Source organism: Delphinapterus leucas, chromosome 20 (genome assembly GCF_059928025.1).
Source record: "Delphinapterus leucas isolate spDelLeu-1000000601 "Yukka" chromosome 20, BTC_Dleu_Yukka2, whole genome shotgun sequence".
NCBI lineage: Eukaryota > Metazoa > Chordata > Mammalia > Artiodactyla > Monodontidae > Delphinapterus > Delphinapterus leucas.
Genome location: NC_143148.1, coordinates 56971220 through 56991967, shown reverse-complemented (window position 1 = coordinate 56991967; position 20748 = coordinate 56971220). Strand labels below are relative to the sequence as shown.

At 50.0% G+C, this 20748-nt stretch overlaps 1 pseudogene; it reads right to left on the bottom strand.

Moving 5' to 3' along the window:
* Nucleotides 1-8289: 8289 nt before the first annotated feature.
* LOC149744718 (V-type proton ATPase subunit e 1 pseudogene) lies at nucleotides 8290-11278 on the bottom strand (annotated as a pseudogene).
* Between the last annotated feature and the right edge of the window lie 9470 nt (nucleotides 11279-20748).

Sequence of the window (20748 nt, the reverse complement as noted above, 5' to 3'; positions counted from 1 at the left end):
AATATGACACAGGGAATTCCCTGGTGGTCCAGTAATTAAGAATCTACACTCCCAATGCAGGGGGCCCATATTTGATCCCTGGTCAGGGAACTAGATCCCGCATGCCGCAACTAAAGATCCTGCATGCTGCAACTAAAAAAAACCCAAAATGACACAAATGAACTTATCTATGAAACAGACACAGATATAGAGAAAACACTTGTGGTTGCCAAGGGGGAGGGGGTATGGGGGAGGGATGAATTAGGAATTTGGGATTAGCAGATACAAACTACTATATATAGAATGCATAGGGCTTCCCTGGTGGCGCAGTGGTTAAGAATCCACCTGCCAATGCAGGGGACACAGGTTCGAGCCCTGGTCCGGGAAGATCCCACATGCTCCACAACTACCGAGCCTGCGCTCTAGAGCCCATGAGCCACATCTACTGAGCCCGTGTGCCACAATTTCTGAAGCCCGCGCGCCTGGAGCCTGTGCTCCACAACAACCGAAGACACTGCAATTAGAAGCCCGCGCACCGCAATGAAGAGTAGCCCCCACTCGCCTCAACTAGAGAAAGCCCACGCGCAGCAACAAAGACCCAACCCTGCCAAAAATAAATAAATAAAATAAAATAAAAATGAATAAAATCTATCTTAAAAAAAAAAAAGAATGGATAAACAAGATCCTACTGTAGAGCACAGGGAACTATATTCAATATCCTATGATAAACCACAATCGGAAAGAATAATGAAAAAGAATGTACACATATGTATAACTGAATCACTTTGCTGTACAGCAGAAATTACCACACATTGTAAATCAGCTATACTTCAGTGAAATAAATAAATAAAACAAATACAAATTGCTGGGGCTACCCTCAGAGAGTCTGATGCTGTGGGTCTGGGGTAGGACCTGAGAGTCTGCATTTCCAGCGAGCTTCCAGGTGAGGCTGACTCTGCTGGTCTGAGGCAATAGGAAGTCAGCAGTATTAGGGCTGGTCCGTATGACTTGAATAAGGTGTAACGTGCTTCTTTCTCTAGTTGGGCAAATCTGCATGTGAGGAATGAGGTTCCTGATTCATTTGGGACCATTCTGGACCTCCACCTGGGGGATGCTTGGAGAGAACGTGGATTCAATTGGAAGGAAGAAGAGGGGCTGCCTAGACGGGGTGGGCAGGAGTTTCACAACTTATCAAAGTACCAATTCAGACCCCTCCCTTTGTATTTGTAAACTGATCCCTGGTGCTCTGCTGCCCCCTAGTGGTGGGCAATTCTGTACCGCCTCCTTTGGGAGGTGCCCCTTGATTGCTGAGTGTAGGTGGGGGGCGCCTGCTCCCCCGACCCCAAGGCCAGGGTCCTGGTACTTGCTCTTTCTTGGGAACTGATCTGCTGTCAGTCATTTACACTTTAGTAAGAGTCAGTTCAAGTCCTTGAGCTCCGTTCCAGGGCAGACTGCCACTTAAATCCCAAAGCTTATGCTGGAGGACAGGAAGGATTCCCCACTGGCTTTAAGTTTCATGCAACAGAGAATAAAGGGAAGGGTCCTTCCAAGAACCTTGGAGAGCAGCTGCCTCCTCTGACCTGGGAAGGTGAGAGAACCTGGCCGAGGCCCTGTTTCCCAGCTCTGGGCACTCCAACCCGGAAGGGTGGGTGTGCATTTTACATCTGCCTCGTGAGATGCTCACCTCTGATTCTGGGCGCTTGCCCTGTGCTTAGCATTATTGCTGCATCTTACAGCAGCCCTCCAAGGTCACGGTTACTAGCGGGGGCTCAGATAGGCTCAGAGGCTTGCTACCTTCATAACCGGAAAGCGAAGTGTCTGGAAGACATCTGAGTGGGCAGGCCAGTGGGTGGTTGGCCCTGGAACTCTATGGACCTGGAACTCAGGGAGGCAAAAGCTGAAGGGGGATGTAGGGTGACCTGCACGTTAATGGCACTTAAAGCTTTTCAGGAGGGTCGGTCCAAGGGGGAGGGAAGAGGCCCAGGGTCAGGCGTCAGAGGGGAAGGAAAGGAGCTGGCAGGAAACGCCAGGAGGGAGGGAACGGGGCGGGGGGTGAGGACTGTAGGTGTTGACAGGCAGATGCCAGCTGGAAGTGTGAGGTCTCAGAAAAACCTGTCGTATGATCAGCCACTTTGCTGGCTGTGGGGCAAAGCCTGACTGCTTTGAAGAGGGGCCAGGGACCCAGCCTGTGGCTCTGTTCCTGGGGTGGAACTGAACTCAGGCACCTTCCCCGTCCTTTTGTTTGAAGTCCAATTTGGAGGGATGCGGCCACAAGCCACAGAAAGTCTGGGGCCACCAGAGCTGGAAGGATCTTCCCCTAGAGCCTTCCGAGGGAGGTGACCCTGCCAACACCTTGATTTCTGGATTTCTGGTCTCCAGACTGGGAAAATATATATCTGGGTTTCTTTTGTTTTTGTTTTTAATTAATTAATTTATTTTTGGCTGTGTTGGGTCTTCGTTGCTGCGTGCGGGCTTTCTCTAGTTACAGCAAGCGGGGGCCACTCTTCACTGCGGTGCGCGGGCTTCTCATTGCAGTGGCTTCTCGTTGTGGAGCATGGGCCCTAGGCACGCGGGCCTCAGTAGTTGTGGCACACAGGCTCAGCAGTTGTGGCTCGCGGGCTCTAGAGCGCAGGCTCAGTAGTTGTGGTGCACGGGCTTAGATGCTCTGCAGCATGCGGGATCTTCCCGGACCAGGGCTCGAACTCATGCCCCCTGCAGTGGCAGGCGGATTCTTAACCACTGCACCATCAGGGAAGCCCCATGTCTGTTGTTTTAAGTCACTCACTTTAGGTACTTTGTTATGGCAGCCCTAGGAAGTTAATATAATAAATATCGAAATATCTGTATACATATATAGATATAAAATAGATAGTCTCCCCTGCCTATATATATCATATATTGTACAAAATGAGAGTATACCGGCTGTGTCAGTGTTTTTCAATGTGTGGTCTGAGGAACCCCTGCATTGCCTGGGGACCTCATCAAAAGTGAAGATCCCTGGACCCCTCCCAGACCTACAGGACAAGGCTCTCTGGGTGCAGCCCCCAAATGGGCATTTTAAGCCAGCTTCCCAGGTGATTCTGAAGGACCCGGAGGCCTGGAACTCCAGTGGTCCCCTGGATGTGGCCGTGAGGGTGACTTGAGGGCAGGTGGGAGGAGATTCGTCACTGAGGGCCCTGGAAAGCATCCGAGCAGAACAGGAGGGACAAGGACAGACTGTTCTGCGGAGGGGAGGTGGCTGGCGTGCCTTCCACGAGGCTGATGTGTGCTGGGCCCAGATGTCCGGGGTCACAGGCACCCAGCTCTTCCCCCTTGCAGCTGCCTGTGGGAGGAGCCAGGAGCACAAAGCCTGCTTGGCACGCTCCCTCTGCACGCCTGGCCTTCCCAGACGCTTCGGCAGTTGCTGCATGTCAGGATCTTCCAGGAATCCAGGGCCCAGGAAAGAGGCCGGGGCTGACATCCCAGAAGCAGCTGGTGGGATGGGCCACAGGCCCATCTGGAAGTTTCCGGGCCTCAGGGAACACTTATGTAAGCAGTTCAGAGGGATGTTTGGACGGTGGATTAGCTTGGGGGCTGAGGACAAAGGAGCACCCCACACGCTGCGCCGAGGGTCAGGGCAGCCCCTCCCATCCAGTCTGTGTAACGAGGACCATCCCTTATCCTCAAGTGGGAGCCAGGGAACCCGGGAGAAGCCCTTAGCCCAGCCCTGGGAAGAGACTGTCCTTTATCCCGCATGACCCCCGCGTGCTCCACGCTGCCGGGGGAGGAGGGGCGGATGCACATGTGTAAGCTCTCCTTTTGCTTCATCACTCAGTTGCCGGAGAGCTTGGCACGCGGTCGGCGTTCGCTACAGTTTGCTGAGTGAATGCACGGACGCATGGACCATGTTTCTGCCCGGGAGCTGGGATCTGGGCCGAGCAGGGCTTCTCAGAGTGGGGTGCCCGGCCAGCAGCATCAGCATACCCTGAGAACTTAGTAGAAATGCAGGTTCCTAGGCCCCGCCCAGACCTCTTGAATCAGAAAGCCGATGGGTGGGTGATAAGCTATATAACCATTGTGGGTCCTGCTGCCTCCCCGACGGAGAGAATTACTGTGTAGCGTGGTGACGGTCAACCCTGGCTGAGTGCTAGCATCACCTTGGGAGCCTACAGCACAAAACCGGCACCAGGCTCCCTGCAGGCCGGCAGATCAGAGTCCCTGGCACAGGGCCGGGCCTTAGCTGCGTCCCGTGATTCTCTTGGGCAGCCGGATTGCGAACACACACCGGGCCTGGGAAGTGACACGGGTTTGGGTTCAAATCCTGGCCCTGCCTCTTAACAGCTGGGAGACTTTGGGGAAATCAGTTTCTCCATCTACAAACAGAGGACAGTAGCAGCAGAACCCTTCTCATAGGTGCCATGGAGAGTCAGGTGTTCATTTCTGTCTCGTGCTCCCAGCAGCGTTTGGGACAGAGCGACTAGTAAGCGGGAGTTGCTATTATTGGTAGTAGTAGTATTACGATTCTTACTATTCCTCCTGCTATATTATTACTACTACTGTTACTACCAGGATTACGATCGCTACTATTACTACTGCTACTATTACTCCTGCCATCACTATTATTACTATTACTACCATCATTACCACTGTCATGACTATTGTTACTCTTGCTACCAGTATTAATACTGTTACCACTGTTATGACTACCACTGCTATTACTATCATTACTAGCATTGTTATCATTGCTACGACTAATACTATTACCATTATTACTACCATCAGTAGTACACTGCTATTGCTACAGCTTCTATCATAACTGCTGTTAGTATTATTACTATTAGTATTATTGCTACTATGACTATCACTACTGCTGCTTTTTGTCAAGGCAGAAGAACTCGGTCTTCCAAAGTTCTTTAAGGAGGGACAGTCACCTCTCACGCAGGCTCAGGTCTGGACTCTTGGATCAGGAACGCAACTGAAAGTCCAACCCTTTGCAGAACCAAAGGGGTCATGGTCTTCCCGGGCCTCCAGTGCTACAGCATCTGGCTGCACCCACGGTGGGGGAAAGCCCTTTGGCAATCACTGGCTGGAGGCCGCAGAGGCCTGGAGCACGGCCTCCTTCCCCTGCATTTGCATTTGGGGGGTTCATCTCCCTGGAATGGGGCCGCGATCTTCCCCAGACGGTCGGCAGGGTCCCCCTGCGCCAGACTCAGTCCTTCAGGCTCACGTTTTAAAACGTTTCAAGCTTTTGTCCTTCCTGAGCAAACAGATGGGATTTATGGGGGAGGTTGCCTCCGAGTGGCTCTTCCCCACCCAAATCCTATCTTCTTGGGGTCAGACGTGAAACAAAACAGTGCACCTCTTCACGCTTTTGAAGCCAGGGAAGGGAACACCTCACTTTTTTAGAAAGGCCCAAGTACTGCAGGAAGATGTCAAGCACTTGGACTGTGGCGTGCTTTGCACGTTTCTTTGGGAGAGCAAGGGAGAAAATGTGACACTGAACTCAAAAAAGAAAACTCTTTTAGAATTCAGAATACAATCCACACACCTGGATTTAACAAATGGAGCAAAAATTTCTTGCAGAGATGGTGAGGACAGAGCCTGGCTGGCAGCTCCTGGTGGAAATGGGTGAGGTTAAACTATGGAGTTCCAACAATGGGACTTTTCTCTCCCTGCTCTGAGCAGCCAGACTTACTCTCTGGAAAAAACTGAAAAACGACCTCCATCAGAGGCAAGGATTGTCCTAGAATTGATCGAATGCACATCGATTTTCACTTGTCGTTTTCCCTAATTATTGTATTAGTACATGGTCATTAGCAATCATTTGGGAAACAGAGAAAGGTAGAAAGAGGAGAATCCCGCGTTCAGAGAGAACCTCTGTTGATCTTTGGTGAATTTCCTTTCAGTCTTTTTTTTTGTACATTTTAAAACAAGGATATTGTACTGCAGATTACGTTTTGTATTTTTTAAATTTACCACGACAAAGATTTTTCTTTCCCCCTCCCACCTGAGTTACCTGGCCAGGCAGACACCGCCTGGACGAGTTTCTCTAAGCCAGTCACCTGGAGGTGACTGTGACCCTGCCTTCTCCCTCTGCCCAAAGCCCATGAACCCCCAAGTCCTGTCAGGGTGGCCCCCTCAGTATCTCTCAACCCACCCACTTCTCTCCATCCCCTCGGCCACGCCGCCCAGAAGTGGAGGGAAGCACTTTAGAAATATTTGGCTGTGGGCCTCTCACCAGGGCTGGGCTAAGGTCTCCTCCCGGCTTCCCTGGCTCCCACTCTGAACTCCAACCATCCATTCTCCACACTGTAGCCAGAACACACTTCCAAAATGCAAATGTGATCATGTCCCCCGCCCTGATTAAAACCTCAATTGCCGTAGCCCACTGCTCCTAGGATAAAGACCGGATTCCTCCTCCAGGAAGCCTCCCTGACTGCACACATGAACGCGCCCACTTCATGGCACCGCCCGCCCCCGGCTGCCATTCTCGAGGGTGTTGGCGGGTCCATCGTCCAGCATCCCTGAATCACGGCACCTTTGGGAACCACTCCATCGGCGGTGCTCAGCCAAGAGCAAGCACTCTGAGAACGCATCTGTGGATGAATGAGCGCCATCCATAAACAGTGTTGGAGCAGCCTTATTATTCACATTGCGATTTCTTAAGTCTTGCCTTCTTGCCGGAAGTTAGGATACGTGGTCACGCAGTGTGGTGCATCTCTACACAGCCACAAAATTTTGGCATTGCCATCTTAAATGGTGAGGGTGGTGTGGTCACTCCAATTTCATCTGGTTCTTAGTCTACAGGCTTTCTGGGGAAATAGCTCGGCAAAAAAGTGGAGACTAGAGACAGTGGTCCCTGAAAACCCTGTTAGTTACCTGCATCCTTGCCTCCCAGGCATGGAAGGAGCAGCCCCAACCTGGGATGTCCCCTCTCCTGGGGTCAGGAGATGCAGTTGTCCTGTGACCATTATACTAATCACTGAAGACCACTGGCAAAGAGAGAGCCGCCTGGGGCCATTCTGAAAGGCAGCTGCCCAGGTGAGCTGAGGCCACACAGGTCCAGCCCAAATGAAAACACTGTTGGAATCTTCCCAGGGGCCAGCTTCTGAACTGTCTCTCCTCGACTATACTTTGGGGTGAGGTCCCCAAGCCCCTGGGGCCAATGTAGCAATGACACAGGAAGAGGCTACTAAGGGGTGAAACGTGGAGCCTGAGGTTTGCTGGGACCCATCCCTGCTGACACTCTAGGGTTTTCCTAAGGTCCCCTAAGGTTTGCCATCGCTGTTCTTTTGGTTAAAATAATATTCTCTTCCAAAGGGGCAGGTGGTGAGGTTTGTGACTCTTGCTCTTGGCAAAGAAACAAGGGGAAAAACAAACCCACACAGTCTGGAAGGAAAGGAGCTGGCCAAAGAGTGAGATTTGGACCTAGTTCCTTAGCATCTGGGCCACAAATGGAGAAAATGAAGTGTTTCAGCCTCAAAATCATCGTCATTCTGATCAACATCGCCGCCGTCATCATAAAGTTTGTCCAGCCCTGAGCCAAGGCTGTGGGCACTATTACTGTCTGTATTTTAGGGACAAGAAGGTGGAGGTTTAGACTCAAGATGTCAGGGCTTCTAAGTGGCAGGGCTGGGCCTGCCCCGCACGCAGATTCCTTACCTGGGCATCCTTGTCTGCGGTGTTCCCCTGCTTCCCGGACATCCAGGCAGCTCCAGCAGGTAGACGGCTGAGAAGCTGAAAGATCAGGTTGAGTGGGGACCTTGGGCCCAATTTTCCCATTGGTGTGATCCCTCCAATTTCATTATCAGGGGGAAGAAATCTGGCTCTTATAGAAATTCTTATAGAATTTCTGGGGAAATAGCTCAGCAAAAAGTAGACACTAGAGACAGTGGTTCCTGAAAATCCTGTTAGCTATCTGCATCCTTGGCTCCTGGGGATGGAAGGGGTGTCCCCTCTCCTGGAGTGGGTTCTGGTCTCCCCATAGGTGTCACCCCTCTTGCTCTTAGGAGGGTGTGGCAGTGTTCCAGTGTGGAGCCCAAGGCCACCACGTCCTAGCCACAGCACCTCGGGCAAGTTAATTACACGCCTGGAGCCTCAGTTTTCCCACCTATAAAATGGGCTCAGGGTACCTAACTCACAGATTTGCCGGGAAGCATTTTGCCCCCTCTCCTCCTTTGGGCCTTGGTGTAACTTATTTCCACCTGGAAGCCTTTCCGCTCCCACTCTGCTCCGGACAAGTAGGTTCCCAGGGCACCTCTCCTTGGACCCTCCTCACCCTTGAAATTCCTGTCCTGTGTCTGTTACTTCCCTGAGGCCGAGGGCGGGGGCGGGGTCTGCCTCGTTGACCCTGGAACCACCAGGGTCAGCTCCAGTGCCTGGCACACAGTGGGTGCTTTTGGCCTCTCTGGAGCTGGGAGGGAGAGGCGAGGATGTCCAGGGCAGCCGGGGCCTCTCAAACAATCCGAGCAATGGGCCACCCACCTGAACGTGGTAACCTGCGGCAGCCACTGGGGGACTGAGAGTGCACAGGTGTGTTTCAGTGTCGGTGGATGTCGAGAATCTTAAAGACAGGTGCCGGGCCGCGCTGCGACATCACAGATTTGGGGCTACTTCCTTTTTTTTGGTTGTTATTTTCTGTAACTTTTTATTTTGGTATAATTACAACAGAAAAGTTGCAATAATAGAGGGGATTCCCGTGTACCTTCACCCAGATTCATTTACATTTTACATTCTTTCCCTATATACGTTTTCATGTAAATATAATATATACGTAAGTTGCAAACATCAGCCACTTTTCTCCCTAAACACTCTGGTGTGTGTTTCCTAAGAACACGACTTTCTAGTACCTAAATACAATAAAATGACCCAAATCAGGAAATTTAGCATCTTACCAGAGTATAATACAGCCGAACCTCAGAGATATTGCTGGCTCGATTCCAGACCACTGCAATAAAGCAAATATTGCAATAAATCACCTGAATTTCTTGGTTTCCCAGTGCATATGAAAGTTATGTTTATACTATACTGTAGTCTGTTAAGTGTGCAATTACATTAAGTCTGAAAAAACAATGTACGTGCCTTCATTTAAAAATACTGCATTGCTAAAACATTCTAACCATCCTCCGGACCTTCAGCGAGTCGTCCTCTTTTTTGCTGGTGGAGGGTCTTGCGTGGGTGTTGATGGCACTGACTGATCACGGCGGTGGCTACTGAAGGATGGCATGGCTGCGGCAATTTTTTTTTTTTTTTTTTTAGAGAGCAGAAAAATAATTTATTCCAAAGGAGGGCAGAAATAAGAAATTCATCCTGAAAATATATTTTGGTATAATTCTGGTGGGACAGATTTTCCCTCTGAACATGTTCTCCTACTGACTGCCCCACTGGAGTCTTATTGTCATGTAACAGTTCTTAAACACTTCGCTGATTCTCATGTTGTGAGCAGGTGGGGGCCATCTTCAAATCCACAGTCTCCAAGGAGAGAGTAATGTTATTTCTCAGAAGAACAGCATTTTCTACCTCGGAAGAGTACGTACACATTTTATAGAGGCAGCAGAGTTTACATTCAATACGCACATCATTCATCAAAGTGCAAAAAAGGCGACAGGAAAAAATACTGCCTTGTAGAATAAGACATTCAAATGTGGTGGGAACGTTTAAGGCAGCTGACGGCCAAAGTGGGTGAGGCAAGGAAGGTGGTCTGGGTATGGAGGTGATTTTGCATCTAGAGGAGTTCTCTTCGTGACCTCAATGACTGAGCCCTGGCGAGCAGGTCTTCTTACTCAAGGCCAATGATGCTTGAGGTAGCAGATGGTTTCATTTTTCAACTGTGGTCCAAAGAGAGGGTTGAGTTGGGCCAGAATTGCAATCAGCCAAAAGAGGTAGCCGCAAACGGAACAGGTCACCAACATGGTGATGATAACTCCCCGGTTGGGACCCTGAGGGATGAACCAGGGCACCAGGAAACCGACGAAGCCCTAGAACACGCTCATCACGATGAGAGGCACGGCGAGGCCGGTATACGCCATGGTTGCTGGGGGAGGTGCCAGCCCTGCCCCGCCACCTCACTCGCGGCAATTTCTTAAAATAAGAGAACAGTCAAGTTTGCTGCATCGATTGACTTTGGTGACCAAGTCCTCTGTAGCATATCGTGCTGTGTGATAGCATTTGACCCACAATAGAACTTCTTTCAAAATTGGAGTCAGTCTTCCCAAACCCTGCTTTATCAGCTAAGTTGATATAATATTCTAAATCCTTGGGACATCCCTGGCGGTCCAGTGGTTAGGACTCCACGCTTCCTCTGCAGGGCACACAGGTTCCATCCTTGGTTGGGGAACTAAGATCCTGCATGCCGCCCAGCATGGCCAAAAAAAAAAAAATATCGAAATCCTTTGTTGTCATTTCAACAATCTTCACAGCATCTTCACCTGGAGTAGATTCCATCTCAAGAAACCACTTGCTTTGTTCATCTATAAAAAGCAACTGCTCATCCATTCAAGTTTTATCATGAGGTTACATCAATTCCGTCACGTCTTCAGGCTCTACTATTTTTTTTAGACCTTATTTCCAGTGCACTTTTGTTTTCTTAATTAATTTATTTATTCTTGGCTGCCTTGGGTCTTCGTTGCGGTGCACGGGCTTCTCATGGCGGTGGCTTCTCTTGTGGAGCACGGGCTCTAGGCGTGCGGGCTCAATAGTTGTGGCACATGGGCTCAGTAGCTGTGGCTCGCGGGCTCTAGAACGCAGGCTCAGTAGTTGTGGCGTGCGGGCTTAGTTGCTCCGTGGCATGTGGGATCTTCCCGGACCGGGGCTCGAACCCGTGTCCCCTGCACTGGCAGGTGGATTCTTAGCCACTGTGCCACCAGGGAAGCCCCCAGGCTCCACTTCTAATTCTAGTTCTCTTGCTGTTTCCACCGCATCTGCAGTTCCTTCCTCCACTAAATCCTGAACCCCTGAAAGCTGTTCATGAGGGCTGGAATCGACTTCTTCCAAACTCCGGTCAATATTTGGACCTCTTCCCATGAACCATGAATGTTCTTAATGGCTGTTTCCTCTACAGTGATCATCTCTTGTTCAGTGCAGCCACCTTCATGGATGACCTGAGCCACAGCTTCTGGAGGACTTGCTGCAGCTTTCCCCTCAGCACCTGCGGCTTCACCTGGCACTTTCGTGCTACCGAGGCGGCTTCTGTCCTTCAACCTCATGAACCGACCTTTGTTTCAGACTTTCCTCCTGCAGCTCCCTCCCCTCTCTCAGCCTTCGTAGAACTGGAGAGAGTTGGGGCCTTGCTCCGGATTAGGCTGTAGCTTCAGGGAATGTGGCTGGTTTGATCTTCTATCCAGACCACTCAGACTTTCTCCATATCTGCAGTAAGGCTGTTTCCTCTTCCCATCAGTGTGTTTACCGGAATAGTGCTTTTTTTTTTTTTTTTTTTTTGCGGTACGCGGGCCTCTCACTGTTTTTTTTTTTTTTTTTTTTGCGGTACGCGGGCCTCTCACTGTTGTGGCCTCTCCCATTGCGGAGCACAGGCTCCGGACGCGCAGGCTCAACGGCCATGGCTCACGGGCCCAGCCGCTCTGCGGTATGTGGGATCTTCCCGGACCGGGGCACGAACCCGTGTCCCCTGCATCGGCAGGCAGACTCTCAACCACTGCGCCACCAGGGAAGCCCCGGAATAGTGCTTTTAATTTCCTTCAAGAACTATTCCTTTGCATTCACAACTCACATAACTGGCACAACGGGCCTCTGGCTCTGCTTTCCACACGCCTTCCTCACTAAGCTTCATCGTTTCTAGCTTTTGCTTTAAAGTGAGAGATGTACGACTCTTCCTGAAACACTAAGAGGTTATTGCAGGGTTATTAATTGGCCTAATTTCAATATTGTTGTGTCTCGGAATAGGGAGGCCCGAGGAGAGGGACAGAGGGCAGAACGGCTGGTCTATGGATTGGTCAGAACACACACGATATTTATGGATTAAGTCTGCCTTCTAATATGGGTGTGGTTTGTGGTGCCCCCAAACAATTACAAGAGTCACCTTAAGATCACTGATCACAGATCCCCATAACAAATATAACAACAACGGAAAAGTTGGAAATATTGTGAGAATTACCAAAATATGACACAGAAACAGGAAGTGAGCAAATGCTGTTGGAAAAATGGCACTGGTAGACTTGCTAGACACAGGGTCGCCACGAACCAGCAATTTGTAAAAAACACAGTATCCACGAAGTGCAGTAAAGTGCAATAAACCAAGGTTGGCCTGTACTATTAGGGTATCATAGTATATTTTGTGTACTCTAACATGTCACAATACTACTGTGTAACCCACAGCTCACTCTCAAGGTCAGCCCAGCGAAGCCTCTAAGAAGCCTTTATTTCCCGGGTCCAGGACCCACGTGTGTGTAGTTATCCCGTTCCTTTGTCTCCTCCGATTTGGAATGGTTTCCTGGACCGTCTTTCTTTCTTGACTTGCTTTTAAGAGTGTCCTTCTTGGACTTCCCTGGTGGCACAATGGTTAAGAATCCACCTGCCAATGCGGGGGACTCGGATTCGAGCCCTGGTCTGGGAAGATGCCACATGCCGCGGAGCAGCTAAGCCCGTGCACCACAACTACTGAGCCTGCGTGCCGCAACTACTGAAGCCCGTGTGCCACAACTGCTGAGCCCGCGCGCCTAGAGCCCGTGTTCCACAACAAGAGAAGCCAACACAATGAGAAGCCCACGCACCGCAACAAACAGTAGCCTCCGCTCGCCGCAACTAGAGAAAGCGCGCGCATAGCAACGAAGACCCAACACAGCCAAAAAAATATATAAATAAATGAATAAATTTATAACAAGAAAAGTGCCCTTCTTGTTTTGACGCATGAGTTGGGAACTCTGAAAGCCATTCGGAGCCAAGTTTGGAGAATTAAGTGTGTTACGAGACTGATGCCCACCTTTCTGGTCACATCCTATCACGTGGCCCTGAAATGTGGCTGTGAGCGACCCGGGGTCAGGGACTCCCTCTGAGGGTGGCGTGGCCTAGCGGTCAGGAGCAGGCAGTTTAACCCAACTGCTCGGGCTCAAATCCTGGCTCTGTTCCTTCCAGCCTGTGTGACCTTGGGTAAGTCACCTACCCTCTCTGTGCCTCAGTTTCCTCATCGGTGAAATGGAGATAATACTGGTAGCTACCGCATGAAGCTGTTTTGAGGACTGACAAGTTAATATTTGTAAAGAGCTGAGGACAGTGCCTGGCTTGGGTGAAATGGGGAGGATTTTTGGAACACGGTGGCTGTCTGGTTTCAACCATACAATCTTAAAGATGCAGTGTGTGTCACATTAATTCTGGGTACAGTGGCTCGGTCTTATGAAAGTATTCGTGCTCCCCGCTGTTCCTTTACCCTGGACTCTCCCTTTACACACACACACACACACACACACACACACACACACACACACACGAGGAAACACAAGACTTCCTTTTCTCCGTTGATTTTCTAAGCCCAGAACACCAGGCGGGAAGTACATTTAAACTGTCACCTGAGGCTCCCAGCCTCCAGTCCACTGCCTTCCGAGACTCCGGCTGGAAAAGGATTGGTCGCCACTCCCCAGACAACTCACCGGGAGAATTATTCCCCTTCACTATTTTCTCTAGAATCACTGAACGGGGCGGGCAGGGTGAACATGGGGAAGGGGGCCTTGCAGAAACAAATCCTCTTCTTGTAGGGCTGGGGAAGCAGCCTGTGGATCCAGCTCACAGGTTTCCTGCACAGGGAAATCAAATTCTCCCCCTTCCATCCGTGTGGGCTCGGTTTATAACCACACACATCCTCACCTACAGCCCAGGGCTCCTGACACCGGAAAACAGGGCCAGGCTCCCATGGGCTTCTGCTGGTCTAGTCTGGTCAGTTTCATGTTCATTCATTCACTCATTTGTTCATCCATGTGCTGCTGGTATGAGCACATTTTGTTGCTCAGCTATTTTTATAACCATTCACTTATTATTGTGATACAATCAGACACATTTGCAGGGCTTCCTTTGTTATCGTATAATTGACCAGCCTTTATCAAATAGTCCAGGTGCTGTTTTAAACACCTTACACACACTGTCTCATCGACCCCTCGTGACCGCTCTATGAGATAGGTACTATGATTGGGCCCCTTGTACAGATAAGGAAATGGAAGCACAGAGAAGTTAAGGAATTTGCCCAAGATCACACAGCCAGAAGGGGCCCCACAGGGACTCTAACCCGGGAGCTCCTCATTCTCTAGTTATACTCCCTTGCTTGATGATACCAGAGATGAAAAAGATTTTTGAGATGGTGAGAGAAGCTGATGGGCACGTGGTTTGAGGACGAAGCCCAGCTCAGGCCTATGAGCTGTGGGACAAGTCTCCAAGGCGGGTGGGTCTCCCACTGGGGCTCAGAGAGGGACCTCAAAGACCGCCTACACTCAGCAAGTGGAGTGGACCTGGGATCCAGCACAGGTGTGAGGTTCTGGCTGTGCACCTGGGTGCTGTGTGCCCCGCCGTAGCGGCCAAGGTCACAGAGGGGCAGCTGGGTCTACGGGAAGGTTTGGCTAGCATCTGGTTCTGCCTCTTGTCTGCATGACTTTGGCCCAATGATTTAACTCGGGCCTCTGACAAGTGGGCATAATAACAATTCTTATGTCATGGGGCTGACGTGAAGACAAGATAAAGCATTTTAGCATGCTCAGCTCAACAAGGAATAGGAAAGAGGGCCCTTCACTTTGACATTGCACTGTATTTGTTACCTTAAAGCCAGCCAAGGGAAAGCTTCCGGAAAGGCGGGAGTGGAGGGGGTGGCAGTGTGGTTTGAATTAAGCTGTTTATATGCACCCTCGTCCAGTGACAAATGGCTGTAGCGACGGAGCAGCGTGGTTTCAATTTTCCATCTGGGATCAGACGTCTCGTGGCTCTGCCAGCCTTGTCTGGAAGTGGGCAGGTCGTCCTAGCAGCCCTGGGAAGGGGGGAAGGGGCTGTCTTGATCCTGCCGCCTGCTTCAGGCCTGGTCTGCCTGCGCCACCAGACCAGCCGGCGGGGGAAGACAGTCCTCGCAGACCTCGCCTGGGCCTCTCTGGGACTTGCGAGCTGTCCTCGCTGCTGTGTCCACAGGCACCCCTGCGTGACAAGGCCATCTTATCTGGGGGCAAAACCGTGTTAGCCCAGGTCCACGCCCATCAGTAGACATGCTTCATCTCAATCCACCCATGGGCCAGGGCTGGTGCTTCCAGGCCAGCCCAGCAGGGAGGGTCGGGCCGTATCGGCAGCCGGAAGGGCAGGCTGGGCTTCTGGTCATTTCTGTCTTGATTTCCGTAGTCCCACGGAGTGCAAGCGCTCGCCAGAGGCAACTCAGGCTGGAAAGAAACTCGTGATCAAGGCAGGTCTGGAACTGAGCTCGGGACAGATAGGCCTGGGCGGGACCCGCGGCCCTGGGGGCCTGGGCAAGGTGCTCGGCCGCGCTGGGCCTCGGTTTCCCCATCTGTAAATGGGGTACTGTGGGGTTGTGGCGAGGAATAAACAGGGGATGCCTGTGAGGTGCAGTGAATTTTCCAGCCACCCACGCCTGTGAGGAAACTTGACCTTTAGATCTCAAGTCCCCCCCAACTAATGAACTTGGTAGAATAAAACTGGTCATTCAGGGAAAGGCATCCTCGTTTTCCTTGTTGTTTCAAGTTTAAATCAGTTCATTCGGAAGGCCCTCCTTCCCCCCTTCTCCTTGAGGTGGTTTTTAATGGCCTTTAAAAACAGAAGTCAGAGCCCAGCCCACCTGTGGCCCCCATTCCCCTGGAGTCAAACCCCAGTCCTTCCCACGGCCCGATGGCTGTCCCCAGTCTGTCCTCAGCTCTCGCCGCCCCTGCCCGTGCTCTCCCGCCCTGTGGCCTCCGTTGGGCCCTTGGACCAGGCACGTTCTCTCCCCAGCACCTTGGGGCTCGCCGCTCCCTCCACCTGGAACTCTCCGCCCTCTGACTGCCACTGGGCTCCTCCCTCACCTCCATCCCCCTTTTCAAATGTCACCTTCTCAGGGACCTGACCTCACCTTCCTGACCACTCAGTGTAAAATACCAACAGCCCCAGCCTCGGCACTCCCTGCCCCCTTCCCCGTTCTCTGATCTTTATAGTACTTCTCACCAACTGACATAGAACGTGTGTAACTTGTTTTGTTTAATGCCTGCCTCCCCCACATGAATGTAAGCTCCATGTGGGAGCAGACACACTTGTATCTACTGGTTTTTTTCATCTGTAGTGTCTCTAGGACCCAGACAGTGCCTAACACACAGTAGGTGTTCAATAAACGTCAGATGGATGGAGGGAGGGATGAATGGATGGATGGATGGATGGATGGGTGGATGGATGGGTGGATGGATGGATAGATAGATGGATGGATGGATGGATGGGTGGGTGGGTGGATGGATGGATGGATGGGTGGATGGATGGGTGGGTGGCTGGATGGATGGATGGATGGATGGATGGATGGATGGATGGATGGATAGGTGGATGGATGGGTGGATGGATGGATGGGTGGATGGTAGATGAGGGATGATGAATGGATGGGTGGGTGGATGGATGGATGGATAGATGGATGGGTGGGTGGCTCGATGGCTGGATGGCTGGGTGGATGGATGGATGGATAGATGGATGGATGGGTGGATGGATGGATAGATGGATGGATGGGTGGGTGGATGGATGGGAGGGTGGATGGATGGATGGATGGATGGATGGATGGATGGATGGATGGATAGGTGGATGGATGGGTGGATGGATGGGTGGGTGGATGGACAGGTGGATGGATGGGTGGGTGGGTGGGTGGATGGATGGATGGATGGATGGATGGATGGATGGATGGATAGATGGATGGATGGGTGGATGGATGGGTGGGTGGGTGGGTGGATGGATGGATGGATGGATGGATGGATGGGTGGATGGTGGATGATGGATGGATGGACAGAGGGATGATGGATGGATGGTCGGATGTTGAACGGATGGGTGGGTAGATGGATGGGTAGATGGGTGGATGGAAGATGATGGAGGATGGAGGGATGGGTGGGTGGCTGTCTTCAGGCTGCAGGCTGGGGAATCCTGCAAGTTATGGAAGGAAGTGGGGAACTAGTCCCTTCTACTCTCCAGTTTCCTGGAACTGACCTGGGGGATTCCTCCTTTTGTCCCCACCTGACTCCAACACAATGAGAGGCAGGCACAGGTGGCCCTTCACAGCACCCTGTACTTATTTAACCAAAAAGGGACTTGTTACAAGAACACTGTGGTTCCCACAGAATATCAAGGAGGGCTGGAGGACCAGGCAGGAGGGTTCTGCAGCCAGAAATGACACCCAAAACCACTCCACAGAATGGTCTGGTGGGACCTACCTGTGGGTGGCTGCCATACAGCCCGCTGGGGAGGGAGTCCAGACTCTCGTGTTATCCCATGCCTAGGGTTGCCAGATGAAACAGAGGTGAGCCAGTCCACTTTGAACTGCACAAAAACAATAGTATTTTAGTAAGGGTATGTTCCATACAATATTTTAATATTATTATTATTATTCTACTTTGTCTAAATCTGGCACCCCTGCCTGCTATCCCTGAAGTCCCACTGGTCCCCTGAGAAAAGTCTCTGGACACCACCTTCCTTGCACCAGGGGCTCCCAATTGGAAGTTATAGAAACACGTCCCATGCATGCACCCTAGCTGCAAGGGATTCTGGGAAAGCAAGTGTCTCCAAGTTTCTACAGCACGAGGTGGGCTCAGCCTCCTGGGGTTGGGGAGCCCCTCAGACCACGGCCAGCAGCTGGGTTTAGGCTTCTGCTCTCCTATTATCTGCAGAGGCTGGGCAGGGTGAAGAACCAGATTCTCCCCAAATCTGTTGTGTGGTCCATGAGATGTGGCTTTTGAGATCCGAGCATCCTTTTCCTCAACCTATTTTCTCCACCAGAGAGTTTCACGTATCTATTTAGATACAGTCTCCACCAAAAGGAAGTAGGGCTCCTTGGAGAAATGACTGATTCCAAGACTAGGGGAAGGAAAGTACAAGGCGAGCCAGGAGCACCTTGTGCCAGGAAGCTGAGCCACAACTGATGGGCTGTGTGAAAAGGACACGAGCCAGTTGGAAGGGGTTCCCACCGCTCAAATCTGGGATGATTTGAGCATCAAAAAAAAACCAACAACATTGTAATGCACTGCATAAAATAAGAATTATTCAGTCCACAACAATATATGCCTGTGTGTATATATATTGTATATAACATGTATATTCCAAGTAATACACTTGGAATATACGTTTATAAAATACAATGTGTGTGTGAATAAATAAACGAATACGGGAGAAGGGAAACCTCTTCCTTAGAGGAAAGTGCCAACCGATAAATGTGGAAGGTGTAGCATAATTAGAGCAGTTACCATTTGACAGCCGTCATAAAATACTTGTTTCAGGGAAGAGGCATCACTAGAGGGTAAAACCGGTGAGTGAAGGTTTTCTGGGGATAGGATATTTACATAGCTCCAATATATCTCTCTGCAAGATCATTATCTATTACCAAACAATATAGGAACTTCACAGCGGAAAAATCTGGCAGGCACCACCTTAATCAAGATCTCAAAACTGACATCAGAGCCCACAGCAAATAGACACATGCTCTTGGTATGAGGCACTGAGAAGTTTACAATGTCACTTCTGTGAGATTCCTTCCAAAAACGTGTCATCTGAATCTCATAAGGAAGAAACACAAGACAAACTTGATTTGAGGAACGTTCCACAAAACATCTGGTCAGTAATCTCTTAAAAAATGTCAACATCATAAAAGAAGAACATAAGTGAGGAGTTGTCCAGATTCAAGGACACGAAAACTGAACGTGATTCATTAGCTGAGAGTTTCTTTTGCGATAACGGACATTCCTGGGACAATCGGCAAAATCTGAATAAGGTCCGTAGATTAGATCCCATAATGCATCCATGTCAACTTCCCCGATGCAGACAATTATACCAGGTGTTGTAAGAAAACGTCTCCTTCCTCAGAAGACAGTGTCCTTGCTCTTAGGAAATACTGAAGCATTTAGAGATAAAGTGGGTCTCATGTCTGCAACTCCCTCGTAAATAGAAAAGAAAAAAGGCAAAGAAGATGATCACGGAAATGCAGTAAGTGTTCACATCTGGGGAAGCTGCATGAAGGGCAGAGGGGAATTCTTTGGAGTATTTGTGTGGCTTTTCTGCAAGCCTGAAATGACATAAAAAAAAAAAATTTAAAAAACCTGTCTAGTAAATCAAAAGCTAAATAAAATGTACCTCTTTGTTCCTCCTGTTCTGCTGTGGTCTCCCTTCCCTGAGAACAGCAGGGGCTGCTGCCTGAAGGCCCAGGGCAGGGTTTTAGATGGAAAAAAAATGCCAGGAACGCACAACATATCTGTTAAGATAATGGTATCCAACTAACGTGTATACAGCATTTATTATGTACCAGGCTTCCAAATGCTTGAAAAAAACTGTACTAACTTCTTGGAATCTCGTAACAACCATACAAAGTTGCTGCTATTACAGCACTATTCACAATAGCCAAGACACGGAAACAACCTAAACGTAAACAGATGAATGGATACAGGTGCGGTACATGTACACAATGGAATACTACTCAGCCATAAAAAAACATAAGGCCATTTGCAGCAACACGGGTGGACCTAGACGTTATCATATAAGTGAAGTCAGACAGAGAGAGACAAATACCATATGATATCACTTATATGCGGAATCTAAAATATGACCCAAACGAACTGATCTACGAAACAGAAACAGACTCACAGACATAGATGACAGACTCGTGGTTGCCGAGGGGGAGGGGGAGGGGGAGTGGGGGAGGGATGGAGTGGGAGTTTGGGATTAGCAGATGCAAACCGTTATATAGAGAATGCAGAAGCAACAAGGTCCTACTGTAGAGCACAGGGAAATATATTCCATATCCTATGATAAACCATAATGGAAAAGAAGATGAAAATATATATATATGTGTGTAACTGAGTCACTTTGCTGTACAGCAGACGTTAACACAACATTGTAAATCAACTAGACTTCAATAAAATAAATTTTAAAAAAAACAAAGTAGCTGCTATTACTGCTCCCATTTTATATATGAGGACACTGATGCACAGAGAGGTTGAGTAACCCGTCCAAGGTTTCACAGAGTATAAGTAGTAGAGCTGGGATTTGAACCCAGGCCCACTGGCTCTAGATTCTTTCCCCACCCCTCAAAAGTGTCATATTGGGGAGATTTAAAGGTTCAAACTATGAGGGGCTGAAAAGGGAAAATGGGACAGGGCACAGACTAGAGACTGGAGCCACATCACTCACTAATTCCCAGAGTGCTGCCCCAACAGTGAACTACAGAGGGGATGAGGCAAAGACCCCAAAGAGTGAATGGTGGCAAATCCAAGTGTCCAGGGAGATAAGCTATCACGTGGACAACCAACTACCACTGCTCAGCCTGCAGGACTGGTGTCTACCTGTTAGATTGGGTTGAACAGTATCCCTCCCAAATTCATGCCTCCCTGGAACCTCAGAACGTGACCTTGTTTTGAATTGGGACCTTTGCAGATGTAATTAGTTAAGGATCTTGAAATGGCCATGTAAGCTGGGGCAGGGTGATTGGAGCGATGCGGTCATAAGCCAAGGGATGCCTGGGGCCCCCAGAAGCTGGAAGAGGCAGGAGGGACACTCCCCTGAAATCTTCAGAGAGAGCATGGCCCTGCCCACACCTTGATTTCAGACTTCTGGCTTCCAGGACTGTGAGAGAATACATTTCTGTTGTTTAAGTCA